General features: G+C 39.4%; 1 pseudogene; it reads left to right on the top strand.

Annotated features, from left to right (window-relative positions):
* Positions 1 to 9,558, top strand: part of LOC137064607 (GTPase IMAP family member 8-like) — a 58,339-nt pseudogene extending 48,781 nt beyond the window's left edge.
* Positions 9,559 to 17,394: the final 7,836 nt, after the last annotated feature.

A 17,394-nucleotide genomic window follows, 5' to 3' on the forward strand; every position in this document is an offset into this window, starting at 1 on the left:
TTTAGTAATCTCCAGGTTGCTGTCCATAGATGATAGGTTGCTTGCTTTGGAGTCGAAAAACTGTGTGGAAGATACTAACTTTAAGAAGAAAAGACGAGTGCCTAAGAGAAGACCAGTCCTAAGATTGCGGTAAGACTGTTATCTAAGCTAAAGTAACCTAAAGCAAAGCTTTTTAAGTAGCACAAGCTGAAATTAGCCTTGTAAAAGAACAAATGTAAGTTGCTTTATAAAAGTGTTTTCTTTTTCTGGTCATTTTACAGGAAGCAGTACGCCGTCTTCACAACTTCATCATAACACTCATTTAATTGTTTTCCAGCTTCATGTAAGACAGAGACAGTACGCAGGAGCTTCAGGTACAAACATCCAGTTCTTGCATCGCAAGCAGAAGCTGTGAAGAGTTCAGCTCGGAGTCGATTGAGAAGAAAGAGGGTAAGATTTATTAGATTAGATCCGTTTTTGGTCAGTGTGACTATTTTTCAGGTGCATTTTACGCAGTACATCGCGCAATACTGATTGTCTTTATTGTTTGTTTTTACAGCTGCTACAAGCAAGAAAGAGTGTGTTAGCTGAGGATGAGGTGGGCCTTTGGAAGTGCGCTACCATAGACCTGATGTCTGATGAGGAAGACGGCATCGTTGGCGCGGTGTCTGGATGGACTGTTTGACCAGCCAGGAGCTCGCCGAGCTCTGTGCCACGCTGCAATCGAGTTTAGAGGCGATTCCAAAGAACAGGGCAACGCACGACAGACGTCTGAAAAATGGACTTAAAACAGACAGAATGGCGCTAGTTACCTACAGCTCTGAAGCGGAAAACAGAGACTTCATGGTGCTGTAGGGTTTTGGGCTTCTCGTGAGCTTCCTATTGTTGTGTGGGCAGATCTCAAACGTTTTGCATTTGGTTGTGTGTTTGTTCTAATAAAGCTCTTTCTTTGAATAAACTGCACGTCCCTGGCATATTTTCCTTTCCTCAATAAATTAATGTCCTTGATGGTTATAATGGCGTAGTCCATAGGATAACAATGACATGAATATAAAACATAATAGCATATCACATGAATATGAATATATACAATTTTAAAATATGCAAATCATAATGTTATATATATATGTGTGTAAAATTATTATAATTTGGGGGTTTAAATTTATTAATTTATTACCCAGGTTGACCAATAGTAACAGATCTGCCAACCAATCACGAGTGATATTTCTTGTTTCAATGTAGTAGTTTCAACCAATACTGAGTGAGGAAATTCAAGCCATTCCGGCAAGGCGCCGCCCAGAGCTGCTATTCATATGCTAATTAGAGCCATTAGCGCCGGCGCCAGCATGCCTCCGCAAGCTCCACATACTTCATGGTTCGTTTCCGTCAATATGTGGCACAGACGAACGCGATGTTCACAGGCTGTAAACTGACGTTAATTGTCGAAAATCAGGGAGATTTCCGGCCGTTTACGGGGACGAAAATCCCACTTTTCATGCAGTGGGGGGTACCCTCGGCAAAGATGCACTGGCACACAGCTGGCCCTGGTACCTACGCAAGTATGCATTCCCCTCAGTGAGCCTTCTTGCACAGACACTGTGCAAGGTCAGGGAGGACGAGGAGCAGGTCTTGCTAGTTGCGCCCTACTGGCCCAACCGGACCTGGTTCTCAGAACTAACTCTCCTCGCGACAGCCCCTCCTTGGCCCATTCCCCTGAGGAAGGACCTTCTTTTTCAGGGACGGGGCACTCTATGGCACCCGTGTCAAGACTTCTGGAATTTTCATGTCTGGTCCCTGGACGGGACACCGAGGTTCTGGATGGACTACCACAAGCAGTCGTAGATACCATCTCTTCAGCTATAGCCCCCTCTACGAGGCGCCTCTATGCTCTGAAGTGGAACCTGTTTGTTGAGTGGTGTGCTTCCTGCCGGGAAGACCCCCGAAGGTGTTCGATTAGTGTCGTGCTTTCCTTCCTGCAAGTTGGGTTGGAGCGAAGGCTGTCTCCCTCCACCCTCAAAGTATACGCCATCACAATAGCGGCATACCATGATGCAGTGGAAGGTAAGTCCGTAGGGAAGCACGACCTAGTCGTCAGGCTCCACTCGGTACCCTCTTGGGATTTAGCTCTAGTGCTCAGGGCACTTAAGAGCCCTCCCTTCGAGCCTTTAGCATCATGTGAGCTTAAAATCTTGTCAATGAAGACAGTGCTCCTGACCGCATTGGCTTCTATCAAGAGGGTAGGGGACCTGCATGCACTTTCGTTCAACGAATAGTGCCTAGAATTCGGGCCCGGTAACTCTCACGTTGTCCTGAGACCCTGGCCTGGATACGTGCCCAAGGTTCCTAACACTCCCTTCCGGGACCAGGTAATGAACCTGCAAGCGCTGCCTTCAGAGGAGGCAGACCCAGCCCTAGCTTTGTTGTGTCCGGTCCGCGCTCTACGCGCTTACGTTGACTGGACTCAGAGCAACTCTTCGTCTGTTATGGAGGCCAGCAGATGGGAAAGGCTGTCTCCAAGCAGAGGTTAGCCCACTGGATAGTGGATGCTATAGTCTTGACTTACCAGTCCTAAGATGTGCCTTGCCCGTTCGAGGTAAGAGCACACTCCACAAGGAGTGTTGCTTCTTCCTGGGTGCTGGCTCAAGGCACCTCGCTGACAGACATATGTAGAGTTGCGGGCTGGGCGACACCTAACACGTTCGCTAGATTTTATAGCCTCCGTGTAGAGCCGGTATCTTCCCGCATCCTCGTCCCCAGTGGCCAGTAGAGTTAAGTGCCCATTCTAGTGTCAGCTTGCAATGCCACTCCTGTCCTCTGAGCTGGATATGTGCGTCTATTGTCTCCAGTTGTGTTCCCCGTAAACGGCTAACCCTATGAGTTCCTCCGTCACCCCTGTGGTGTCAGACGTTGCGGACCATCTGATGCTAGGCCTGCACCCGTATGCTTGTGAAACGTGGTTGTAGGCTGGGTTCCATATGTAGTGGTTCCCTCACGGCAACCCCATATGTGTATTCCTCTACGGTACCAGCTACCCTACCGGCTACCATGTCTTTCCCTGGACAGAGCCCGCTCTGGCATCTCTGGGCGTGTGCTTTCCCCCTTACACGTTGGTTGGAACCACCCCAGAGACTGCCATATGTTGCACTACCCTGCCAGTTTAGTCCTTATGTTTATTCTACCACCATGCCCTCAGTGGGCTGTGGCTCCGCAGCGTTCCATCTCCTGAGACGGGCACGCTTTCCCAGCGTTATCCAATAGTCATACTGAGTGGGTCTTGCAGAGACAGCAGTGACTGTGCTCCCTGCTTGGAGCCCTGACTTCCGTACCATACTAGACGGTACAGTGCGCTCAAGCAGGACGCTGGAATGTTCAGCCTCCTGGCGTTTTCAATAGGGATCCCAATTCGTCGGTCTAAGTCTGACGTACGTCGAACGTAACCGACTAAAAGGGAACGTCTCAGTTACGTATGTAACCCTCGTTCCCTGAAGGAGGGAACGGAGACGTACGTCCCGTTACCAGGCGCTGTGCTTCCGCTAGGAGTCCGAGTCACTAGTCAGCTCTTCAGCAGAAAAAGCGCTAATCTACCATTACACTTCCTATTTATACCCGCGCTGCGGGGCGGAGCGTGGAATGCGTGGAACGCATGCCAAATTTCATTGGCTCGTTTTTACACACTCGAAGTAGGATTGGTCTCTAAAATCAGATCCCAATTCATCGGTCTAAGTCTGACGTACGTCGAACGTGACCAACTGAAAGGGAACGAGGGTTACATACGTAACCAAGACGTTTCCATTCACACATATTATATGACTGACAAACTGCAGCAGTTGGAGTTAAAAATCTTATTTTGTGTTCTCCTGAAGAAATAAAGTCAAATATATCTTGGATCCCCTAACATCAAATTTCTATTTTTGGGTGAACTCTCCCTTTATTTGCTTTAATTGTAACAGTAGTCTGTTAATGTTTTGATACTAATAAGTAACTTGACTGACTTTACATGTTTCCATCCAAAAGCAATTATCTGTCTGGACCCTTGAGAAAACCTGTACCCTGTGACATCCATGTTGTGTGTAACCTTTACATTTACACTTGTATTAGTTGCATGCAAATTTCGTATGTTGTATTACAACATCTGAGTTGATAATGAGGGTTTAAATCTAAAAAGATGTTTTGAAAAAATGTTTTTATATTTATACATGTCTGAATTTGTATTTCATGTTTTCTTTCAGTGTTTAGTTTTAAATGTTTTCAAAATGTTTTGATAGAGATTAAGATGCTATCTTAAACATTTAAACCTGAGTGAAGCATTAGCTACATGTTTCTGTTTGTGCTTATTTTTTATTTCTTGTCAATAAATTACCGTTAGCTGCACATTGTCACAGTATTATTTTGTCACATTATAAAAGCAACATTTAATTTAATTTAAAATAACCAGCACTGCATAAAACAAGTAAACTGTATTAAAAGGATCAGTGATTTAAATTAATATAAAATATGGTAATAACCAGCACTGTATAAAACAAGTAAAATGCATTAAAAAGTAAATGCATTTACTTAATTATATTATCTACATCTTTACAATTTGTAAGTAAAAATTACTCAATAAAATTTATCAGGCCAAGTTATGTACAGTACTTGTGCAATTAGTAAATTTTACTCAGCTTAGTTAAGTAAATTTACTTAATTTCCTTAGGTGTTAAATTTACTTGAAAAAAATTAGTGCAAAAACTTGCAAAATAAAATTTCTACTTATTGAGTAAATTCTACTTATTGTTTTTTTCAGTGTGCATACAAAGTTCAGTACTGTCTTTACTGTCCAGGTCAGTGCCAAACGCACAAATTGTTGGAGGTAGTTTTTGATGTCTTTCTCCTCTAAATATACTGGTATTGTAGGCTCTGAGCGCAGCATCGTTGTCTTGGTGCTGGGCCTGACACTGTGGGCACATGCTCTCTGTGACTGTCATTCTGCTGATGTCAGGTCGTGGCGTTGAATCTTTGGAGTAGGCTGCTCTATTCGGGGACAATAGTACTATTCTAGTTGAGAGAGTAGACCCTCTTCTCTCTTATCCTGCACTGTCAGGAAAGCTCACATCATGCTCACCATCTCACTCTCAGCTCTTGAGACTGGTTGCTGTCATATTGAACTCCCTTTTGTCTCTGTCATCTCCATCTCTTCCTCCTCCTCAGGCTCCGTATCCCAGTCCGTATCCTCCTCTGCAAAATTGCCCTGAGATCGCAGACCTTTCCTCTCCGGCCTCATATCCTCCCTCCAACAAACAACATTTAGACGGTCTAGTTACCATCACGCATGCGTATCGCGGAACACAGCGTCATCTGGCTTTCTGGATTGTAACCGTGGTTTGCCAGTTGCTTCCAGTAACCAGGACAAAACACAGCACAAACAAACTGCAACGAAAGACAAAACATAATTTACAGCTAACTACAATAAACATCTTATCGATGAACTTAAATGGTGTCTGTGTATGTTTATTATGGTATGGAAAGGGATGTGATAATGGTGTGAAATGTGTATTAATATGTACGGTACTGAAGCGTTAATCTAACCCTCGTGTGCACCCAATGGTAGGAAACAGTAAACTGGATGGATTGTGCATCAAATGTGCGGTTAAAATGTAGTGCTGTTTTGATCATGACAGAGCCCTCTGTCACAAACTTCTACTAGAAACTTTTCTTGTAAGAGTGAACAATATCAATTTTTGTATAATGTGTTTCAGGTGACGCTCATCATCTCTCAGCGCTGAGGATTGTGTTGATGGGTTATAGATATGCTGGTAAGAGTTCATCAGGAAACACCATCCTGGGCAGAGACGAGTTTGACTTGAAGAGATCTGCTCAGTGTGTGAGGAGACATGGAGAAGTAGCAGACACACACATCACTGTCATTGAAGCTCCAGGATGGTGGAGGAATTACACTGTAGAGAAGAGTCCTGAGTTACTGAAACAGGAGATTGTGCTCAGTGTGTCTTTGTGTCCTCCAGGACCACACGCTGTACTACTGATCATAGATGTGGATGATAGATTTACAGAGACTAAGAGAAAAGCATTGCAGGAGCATCTGGATATTCTCGGTCAGAGAGTCTGGAGTCACACTATAGTGCTGTTCACTAATGGAGACTCTCTGTCAGACACATCTATAGAGCAGCACATTGAGAGTGAAGGACAGGATCTCCAGCGGATGCTGGACAAATGTGGGAACAGGTATCATGTGCTCAACAATCACAACAGGAGTGACCACACTCAGATCAAGGAGCTGCTGCAGAAGATTGAGGAGACAGTGGCACAAAACAACGGCCGCCATTTTGAGATAGACAGAAAGATTTTACAGGAGGTGGAAGAGAGAAGAAGAGCAGAGGAAGAGAGAGCAGAAGAACAAATGAAGAGAATGAAGAAACAGAGAGAAGACATCAGATCACAGATGAGTGAGTACTTTATAGTGCAGACACACACACTGAGTATATGAAGTAAATCATGAAAATGTAACAGTCACAGCAATAATAACTAGAAGCTTTTCATCTGTATTTGTCGAGGCTTTCCCAATAGATGAGTTCAGAGCGGCTCACAGCGACTAAAGCTGTTACTGAAGGAAAGAAGAGCTTTCATTTCTTAAACAATCCCGTTCTCAGGCTCTCTGACTGCACAGTATGACATGATGATTGCCCAAAATATTATTAATTCATTAATTCATTCATAATTTTTCTAACTTTTGATATAGGTGGATTTGAAACTTCCTGGGCTCCTTAACTATTAGTCAAATTCATCAACACTCCATTTTAGAATTTGACTAAAGTCATAATCGAACTAAACGCAAATCGGATTAAGATTAAAAATGTGGAATATGCCTATTTTAGTCGCATAATCGGAGAGCATTTTCAGGGACTGCGGATGGAAATTAGCTGTAGCTAAATCTGGTGTGAAGCTTCTTTTCTCTTGTGATGAAAGCTAATGTTATAAAAGAAAACGTGTCAATATCTTCACAGTTTTTTGAGATTTTTCTGATTTCATGTCGGTCAATACACATCAGATTCTGGATCTGTTTATGCCACTAAGGCTTTTTTTTTTTTTTTTCATAAAGCCTTTTATAAAAGGGATCAGTCACTTTTTTGGCTTTCTTTTGCTGTGGAAATTCTCAATACGAATATCTGACTTCACCACAGACAATTCAAAACAACTCCCAGTTAATACAATACTACAGTATCTCGAGTTAATTCCCTTCTCAAATACTTCTAATACATTTCAATACTTTAAGATAATACCACTCCCGAAATAAGGTGACGGCGTCCCGTCAAAAAGCTACTATCACTACCTCAACCACCCATGAGCACACAGGTCTACAGCATCTATACACTCTCACCGTCCTTCTCAGGCTTACGCTGGTCCAACACTACAGTCACCCCGAGGGCGGCTCTATAGTCTTCCAACACTATCACTGACTACGTTTACATGGACAACAATACTCCGATATTAATCTGATTAAGACAATACTATGATTAAGAGGCTATCATGTAAACAGCGATTTCTAATAACCTTAATCTGATGAAAGTCATAATCAAACTAAACATAAATCGGATTAAGACATGTGGAGTATGCCTATTTTAGTCACATTATCGGAGAGCATTACAGACATGTACACACATTAATCTAACTATTAACGTTGTGTCGGAGATTTCGCCGCATTTTGTGACAGGACACACAACGTTACACACACCAGGGAAGTGCAGAGGGGAGGCTTTGGGGGTTCGAGTCTCTGCCATTTTTGAAAATTAACCAAAAGTGCCCCTCTCAACAATCATCGATAATATTGTGCCCAATAAAACAGAATCTGAATTATAATTAATATAATGTGTACAAAAAACGGTATCCTTATGGTGGAAAGTCCCGTTTATCTTTTACGTATCTGTCAGTCGGAAATGTCATTGCCCAACCTAACGCGTTGCAATGGGAGGTGTGTATTTTGTTTGACTGTTCATTCTGAACACTGCGTCCTCTATATTTTTTTCTTTTTGTTGTTATTACTATGCTCATTGTAAAAGTAAAATACAATAAGTTTGTATCTGTAATCGCGGACCGGATGGGTCATTTAGTGAACGCCTGTGGCTCGATGGCAGGAAAAACAAAAGCTTTTTCATCATTAATCAAAGCTATTATTCTAAAAGTATATATAAGTATATAAAAACATTATAAAAACAAGTGATTTTTTATACTTTTTTTATGTAAAGTAAAACTGCCCAACAGTGACACCCGCAGGTTAAGTTACAGCGGGTTTCCTGAGCCTATTAATTTTAACAGACCTGCCAAAGTCGCGCTATGATCGGATGTTGGAGAACATAGCGTGGCATGGGGACGTAATGACGTGCCATTAATTGATCTATGTTCTATAACATGTAAAACGGGAACATGACTGGAGTACTCTAAAAGCAACTCATTTAAACACCTTAATCAGAATATTGACTAATTCAGAATAAGGTCAATAATTAGATTACTGCTGTCCATGTCAAAGTAGTCACTGTCTTTGTTGTGGTCTTTTGGGTGTAGACTCTTTAGTACATCTATTCCTCAGCTGCGACAGCATTTACCAGACACGGCCGGGAGATCACTGGTCACAAAAACCAATTGAGCCTCTCGAACAGAAAGATACATGTACATTTAGAGAATACAGTTTGAGTGAAAATCAATGTCACTCAAGTTTCCCTCACTGTGGATTGTGTGAGAGAGATTATTTAAGAAGATTAAAGATCTCACCCACCTTAACAAGTGTGTTTTATTCTCTGTGTTTCAGGTGACGCTCATCATCTCTCAGAGCTGAGGATTGTGTTGATGGGTTATAGAAGAGCTGGTAAGAGTTCATCAGGAAACACCATCCTGGGCAGAGAGGAGTTTGACTTGAAGAGATCTGCTCAGTGTGTGAGGAGACATGGAGAAGTAGCAGACACACACATCACTGTCATTGACGCTCCAGGATGGTGGATTAATCTCACTGTAGAGAAGAGTCCTGAGTTACTGAAGCAGGAGATTGTGCTCAGTGTGTCTCTGTGTCCTCCAGGACCACACGCTGTGCTACTGATCATAGATGTAGATGATAGATTTACAGAGACTGAGAGAAAAGCATTGCAGGATCATCTGGATCTTCTCGGTCAGAGAGTCTGGAGTCACACTATAGTGCTGTTCACTCATGGAGACTCTCTGTCAGACACATCTATAGAGCAGCACATTGAGAGAGAAGGACAGGATCTCCAGCGGATGGTGGACAAATGTGGGAACAGGTATCATGTGCTCAACAATCACAACAGGAGTGACCACACTCAGATCAAGGAGCTGCTGCAGAAGATTGAGGAGACAGTGGCACAAAACAACGGCCGCCATTTTGAGATAGACAGAAAGATTTTACAGGAGGTGGAAGAGAGAAGAAGAGCAGAGGAAGAAAGAGCAGAAGAACGAATGAAGAGGATGAAGAAACAGAGAGAAGACATCAGATCACAGATGAGTGAGTACACATACTTCACAGTACAAACGGCTTGTTTTTCTCTTCTGTGTTTCTCTGTTCTGTCTGTTTTAATGTGAAGGATGGACATTATTAAAGGAACACTCCACCGTTTTTAGAAATAGGGCTTACTCAACTTCTTTCCTACATTTAGATATGTGGGCAAATGCATTTTTGTCTCGCATTTTGTCTTTTGGTCGCCGCTAGCTTAGCTTAGCATAATGAATGGAATCCTATGTTGCCAGCTAGCATGTCCAGAGTAAAAGTGATCCAAAAACAAAAACAAAAAACACCTAATTACTTCTTGTGGCCTGCGTATTCACTACAAATAGCGATGCGGATTAAGACTAGGCGATTTCCTAGGCAGATATTGACTTGGGACTATATTATGGGGAAGCAGAGATATCACGCAACACATGAAATCCCACGACTTCCGTCAACATACCAAGCCAAGGCAAGTTTATTTGTATAGCACATTTCATACCCAATGGCAATTCAAAGTGCTTTACATAGAAATTAATTAAAACAGTGATAACAAATGCATGAGAAAAAAAGAATACCATATGGACGAATAAAAAATTAAAAACAAGCATAGTTAAAACAGTTGTAAAGATAATAATAGTAATTCAAAAAAATAATAATAATACAAAAAATAAGATAAAATAAAATAAAATGGTCAGATCCACAATAATGGTCTGATATAAAAATAAACCATTCTTCAGTTTACAGCCTACATACATGTACCATCTTTATTATAACACCTCTCATTCATTTCTTTCTCAAACACGTTCATAACATCCATTTTGATCACTCTTCCCTGATGTTTACTCAGAAACCTTCTTGTTAAACCCTTACTCACTCATCATACCCTCCACAGATTTACACATACTCAAACCTTATTGTCAAACTTACTATTTCCATCAAACCCAGTTTTCAATCATCATATTTAACTCAAAAGAACATATAAAATAACAATAACCAAAGATAAGAACAAAGGTAAAGTAAAACAATTATAAAAAGAATTAAAGCTGCAAGCAGCATTTAGCGGGGTTCAAGCATTTAAGGCCTTTAAACAGTTTAGATCTTTTGCATTTACGGCCTTTAAGCAGTAAAATAATTAAAACAGAGCTCAGATGAAATTGTGATAAATTGACAAAATATGATTTCAAAAGTTATAATAGGGTTAATAGTGATTAGCATGTTGTTAACATGATTAACATGTTGTTAGCATAATGCTAGCAACATGATTAGCATGTTGTTCATTAGCATAATGTTGTTCATTAGCATAATACTCAATTGGCATAATGTTATTATGATGGTAACACAATTAGCATGATAACATAATGTTAACATTATTAACATGATTAGCATGTTTGGTGGCATTAAGCTAATACGATTAACATGTTGTTAACATGATGCTAATACAATTAGCATAATGCTAACATGATGTTACCACAATTAACATGATGTTAACATGATTAGCATGTTTTTAGCATTATGCTAATATGATTAACATGATGCTAGCATGATGATAACATGATTTGCATGTTGTTTGCATTATGCTAACACGATTAACATGTTGCTAGGTGGTTGCTAGGGTGTTCTTGATGGTTGCTAGGGTATTTTGGGTGGTTGCTATGGTGTTGCTAGGCAGTTAGTTGTCACAGATGGTTACTATAGTGTTTATAGAGTTCTTACTATGTTCTTTGCCTGATTTAACACTTAGCTAATCACTTTTAGTATGTAGCTATTCACTGCTAACATGTGTAGCATGTTGGAAGTGCTGTTTGCTAGCATAAGTCAAAAGACCCAACCCCCATGTCTCTATGATGTTCTGAAGCAGTGTTCTAGGTGGTTGGTAGGGCAATGCTAGGCGGTTGCTAGGGTATTCTGGGTGGTTGTTATGGCGTTGCTAGGCAGTTGCTAAGGTGTTCTGTGTGGTTGCTAGGCAGTTGTTAAGGTATTCTGGGTGGTTGCTATGGTGTTTCTAGGCAGTTGGTAGTTGTCACAGTTGGTTACTATGGAGTGTTTATAGAGTTCTTAATATGTTTTAGCCTGGTTTTATCACTTAGATAATCACTATTAGCATGTAGCTATTCACTGCTAGCATGTGTAGCATGTTGGAAGTGCTGTTTGCTAGCATGACAGACACACACACACTTCTGTTTTACATATAAATATATTAAATAATGCTTACATACTGTAGACATATAGATATTTGAAATAAATGATAGGTAACAAATTGCTTATTCAATGTTTTCCCCTTTAATTGCAGGTGTTATTTTAATCGTAATGTAATATTGTAAAAAATAAAAAAATACATTAAACTGGTAAACATTGACAACATTTTATTTGCAATATTATTTTAATGATTTTAAAATGTTTATATATATATATGCTTTGTGAGCAGAATGAACCAACGAGTGGTCTTCTGCTGCCCTCTGGTGGTTTTTGTAATTGTAATTGTAAAGGGGGTCGCACACACTGGACGCGGAGCTCGCGCCACGGCTCAGGTATCGCACACCGGACGCGCACATTCTATCCACAACTTTCCGGCCAGTCTTAGTGTCGCCATGACACTCGATACTTCCGGTTGACGGTATCTCAGTTCCGGTTTAGCACACAAAACAGTTATGCTGCGTTCACACCAGACGCAAGTGACGCGAATAAATAGCACTATTCGCGCGAACATGGACGCGTGAACAATTTGACTCCATTCGCTTCATTCACTACACAACAGACGCGAATTTGCGTCATGGGAGGGGCTTCTGCCAGGCAGCGGCAGTCGTCAGAAGGACGAGCCGAGTTAAGGCTGCTCTCGCTGGGGTTAATGAGCGCTGAGCGCCGCGGTCTCTCACCTCAGAAACCTACTTGCTTCCATAAACCATGCAACATAAACGGACCTGTTTGACATGTTGTCTAGCACCCTTCGCACTCCATTCAATGCCCAACGAGCTTCAAATAAACTCAAGAATTGTGATGTAGAAGTAATATTTATATTTTAATATTTGTAATTGTTGAAATCATGTCAGACATTGTCAGTAGACTTTTTTTTAATCAACATGAAAACAGATGCATGAACTTCAATTAATTTAAGTGCATTGTAATAAAAATTAACATTTCATTGCTGTAAATTTAACTATTGAGTTTATATATTAGTTTTAACCTATTTAAAATACTGCAGTACAACTGTGTAATTTTTTGCAAGGGGTATGTTTATTGTTTTCAATAATTTACAGATTTATTGTGTAGCAAGACCGCTCTAACAACCTAACGTTAAATAGAGACATGCACTCCCGCGGGACCCAGCACACCCGAGTGCGGTGCGGGATCATATTTGATGGGTGAATGTGGATGCGAGTGAACAAAATAAATAACTAGAAACAAATAAACCTTTATTTATAATAAAATAAAATCGATTTATAGGCTCATCCCTTGTCAAAAAATCCTTAAGGATTTTTAATGGAAATCTGTACAGGATTCCATTTAAAATTTTTCATAATTAATCATATTTTGGAACCGTTCCTATAGGATTCCGTTAGAAATAATCTTATAGGATAATTTATTTCTTGTCCTTTAAGATTCTTATCTGATTCCTAAAGGATTCTTTGGGAATTGTCTTATAAGATAATACATAAATATCCCGTAGGATAAATCCTAAAGGATTCCAATAAGATTCCAAATGTTATCTGATTCCTATCAGATTCTGTGAGAATTGTCTTATAAGACAATACATACATATTCTGTAGGACAATTTCAACAGGATTTTATTGGATTCAATTGGGTCTTTCTCTCTCTCTCGTTCTTACACACACACACACACGCACACACACGGTTTTGCTATCTTTGCTTTCTACATGGTAGGGAAGGCATATTCGGACACAGCAAAGATAGCAAAGTGTACCAAGGCTACTATGTCTGAATACTTGGTTCACTGTAAGAAAGAAAAAAAAAAGTAGAATTAGACCCTTTTCACATTTCCGGGTTTCTCAGAGCGGAAGTCGTCATAGTTAGGTTAACTTCCCATACAACTATGACCGTAGTAACCGCGGTATTTTGGTGCGAACCATGGTTTTAAAAAAACATGGTTTTACTACAGTTATATTGTAGTAATACTATAGTAAAACTGTAGTTTGAATTACTGTAGTAACTGGTATTTTTAACAACCATGGTTTTAATACCATAGTTTTACTACAGTTATATTGTAGTAATACTACATAAAACCATTGTAACCATGACTGCAGCAACCATGTTTTTTGCAGTAAACATGGTTTTAAAAAACATGGATCATGTGCCATAAATTGGTTGTATTACCACAGTACAGCCATTGTTTTACTAAATTATCTTGAAGTACATTTAAGTAATTAAGTTACAACAAACATCTAAATAATAACAACAGAAAGAAGTTACCATTCTATGATACAAACTTTATTACAGAAATTACATAATCTGAACAAAAATATAAACTTTCATGTGTTCTCATGTGACATAAAATAATAAACTACAAAGTTGTAAATTATTTTTGATAAAGTGGTGCTGTGCAATGGTTAAAACATTTAGTTGCTAATTTACAAATAAAAAAATAGCAATTTGTTCCACTGTAATAATGATTTATATACAAAAATAACATTGTACAAATAAAAATGACTTAAAGCACCTTTAAATACACAGCATCTTCCTCCTCTAAAATGTCTATAACCTGCAAACATGTGCCCAAAACAAGCATACGTTTGCAATTTATACTGTACATAAATTAACAGGATTATAACAACATTACTTAACAATTCATTACTTTATTACTTAAAAACATTACTAAAATTGTATTTTATTTTTATGGAAAAATCTTACATATACTACACAATAAAAATTAGAAGAAATTAGTGTTTTTTTAAATAATGTTTAAAATGATATCCACTCACAATAGATGAAGACATGAAGTCTCCTGGTGGGGGACGAATACATTCTAGGTGGAAAAGTGTTCAAAAGCATGTGATGCAGCATCCATGCCAGCAGCTGTCAGTGTGAAGTCTGTCGTATAGGCCGGCAGGTTACAGTCCAGCTTTGGTTTGGTTCTGTCTTGACCTTCAGCCCAAAAGGATGTAGGAGCTAAAATGAGAAGAATACACACCACATTAACACAGGGCTAGCTGGAATTCTTAACTGTACTATCGAGTAGCCATTTAATAATGTCCAAGTGCAATGATGTCTATTCATTCAGTGTTTTCACAACCCATAAATTATTATGGCTCCAAAAGCAAAGCAGAAAGAATGTACATTAAAGGATTAGTTCACCCCAAAATGATAATTCCTGATCTTTTACTCACCCCAATGCCATCCAAGATGTTCATGTCTTTCATTCTTCAGAAGAAAATAAATAAACATGTATATACTTTTTAACCTCAAATGCTCGACTTTGATGATGTAAGGCTTTGTGGCGTCATTACGTTGGAAAGGTCAGGCGTGTGACGTATGTGGAAGTACCGTCCCAGTGTTGAAACAAACGTGCAAAGACTAAATCAAACACCCTTTACAAAAATAAAAGGTAAAACAACGATGTCAGACAATTTTAAAGTTAGAGGAGAACATGAGATGGAGTTTTTCGGCACTGGGTCAGCACTGACCTTTCCGGCGTAATACGCAGTGGGAAAACAACATCAAAGTCGTGCATTTGAGGTAAAAGGTATGCTTTTTTTTTTTTTAGAAAATGACCGATGGAAATTATCAGGAGATTTTAATTTTGGGGGGAACTAATTCTTTAACAATACAGAACACGATTTTAGATTCAAATTCAATTTCTATTTGTTATTAATCTGCCAGGTTCTCACACCAGCCAATCACAGCGCACTCCCTCTCCCGAATACTGATTACTCACACCTGAACCTCATCACACTCATCTCCACTATAGATAAAACCAGTAAAACTCAATAGTTTTGTGACCTGTTTTAATATAAACAGGGTTTGTGTTTTTAGGTTTACTTGTTAATTTAATATTCCTCATACAGTGTCACTTATGTTTTGAATGTCAAAGCCTTCTTAATATGTATAATTTTGCTAAAGAAAATAACTAAATCATGCTGATATTATGTCAAATATTATGTGAAATACATGCATTAAAATTACCTTCCTCGGTTCACCCGTTTCTTACAGCTCTGTCAGCAGCTTCCTCCAGAAATGTTGGAATCTTCCCCTCTGTTGTAGATGGGTTAGTAGGGACTTTAAGCAACAGCCACTGATGGAACGGCAACGGCGTTCTGGCGTTCTATTGCGCATGCGCGACTTTAACTGCTACTTCGTGACGTTCTACTGTAACCGTCTACTACGGGAGAACAGCTGATTAGCCGTAGTCATTAATACGTGACAGATTAGATAAGTAAATATAGTTATGTGGCATTTTAATTGTATCTGTTTATAATTTAATGCCAAAAGCAACCATTTCCTTGCTTTTTAAATTACATGTTTCTTTATATTTGGTCAAATTATGTTAAATGAACCATTACGCCGTCTCTTTATTGTTGCTTAGTGATTTTTGCGTTCTTTGGCTACGGCAGTTAAAAGTTTATTTTCGGTCGCTGTTGCCGTTCCATCAGTGGCTGTTGCTTAAAGTCCCTATTTTGTCCCTCCTGACGTCAGAACATTTTTACAATACTTGTTTACCAGTTTGCAGCGTTACCTCTTGTGAAAACGGTTGAGATGCTGACTTTTCCCGAATTCGACACTAAACCATTTCTATCAAGTAAATATTCAACAGAAGTGTGTCAGTTAACGTAAGAAAGGTGTCAGGAACAGTTGTGTGCATTATTTGTGTGGTTTTAGGGACTAAACTCACCTGAAACTAGTTAAAACAGCGCGGAAGTGCTGCTCGTTTGACTCCGAGTCCCCGTTTCCATGGCAACTCTGCTCCAGTGTGGTTTGAAGAACGCGATTCGAATGTCCAACGCGCATGCGCATTAAAGCCACAGTCACACATCTTTTACATAAATAACCATCTAGATTTAAAACATTACATGAATAAAAATCTCATTGATATTAAATCATGAATTTAAAATTTTATTTAGTCATATATGACCCATTCATAGGTGCAAAATGCCACCCCTGCACTAGTGAGACAAAATGGCACTTTTATATATATTTTGTATTATTATAGGAACACACAACCTAATTATTTCATTTGAAAGTGTGATTGTTTTTCTATGCAAACGCTTTGCTTTGGTTATATAACAATATTAAGCCAATCTAGTGTTTTTTTTTTTTTTCATTTAAAAGTGAAATTCCATTAAAATAAATCAGTTTGTCCTATAGGATTCTAAGAATCCAATAAGATCCTATAGGACAAAGTGAAATTCCATTAAAATAAATCAGATTGTCCTATAGGATTCTAAGAATCCAATAAGATCCTATAGGACAAAGTGAAAATCCAATAGGATTTTTTGACAAGGGATGGACGGAGGGTAACTCTCGCTGGTTCATAGGAACAGCCAAGCCTACCACACAGTGGCAAAATGTGTTCACCGTATAACTCAGCTGAACCGCTTAGTGCTAACAGATATTAGTAAGTTCTTGGAAGATAGTCAGATCCATGCGACCATCTGGGACATGTGATCATTTTGCCTGAAGCGTTGTTGTAAAAGTCTACTCCTGAATCCGCATAATACAACCAAGCGTTTAGCTGATAACAGTACAGACTAACGTAAACCGGAAGTTCGTTACCGGCGTGTTCTACGTTGCCATAGCGATCATGGAAAAGGTCAGAGTTCGGGAAAGTTGTGGATACGCGCGAGCTCGATTTTGAATCGACTTCTGAAGAAGAGCTGCACAATGGGTGAGTTCTTACTTTATTTATTATTTATTTATTATTTAGTTTTTTAATTTTTAGTGTGTAATAGCTCACTGTTGAAGGTTCATTAATGAAAATCACA

The sequence above is a fragment of the Pseudorasbora parva genome, chromosome 25 (genome assembly GCF_024679245.1).
Source record: "Pseudorasbora parva isolate DD20220531a chromosome 25, ASM2467924v1, whole genome shotgun sequence".
NCBI classification, from domain to species: domain Eukaryota; kingdom Metazoa; phylum Chordata; class Actinopteri; order Cypriniformes; family Gobionidae; genus Pseudorasbora; species Pseudorasbora parva.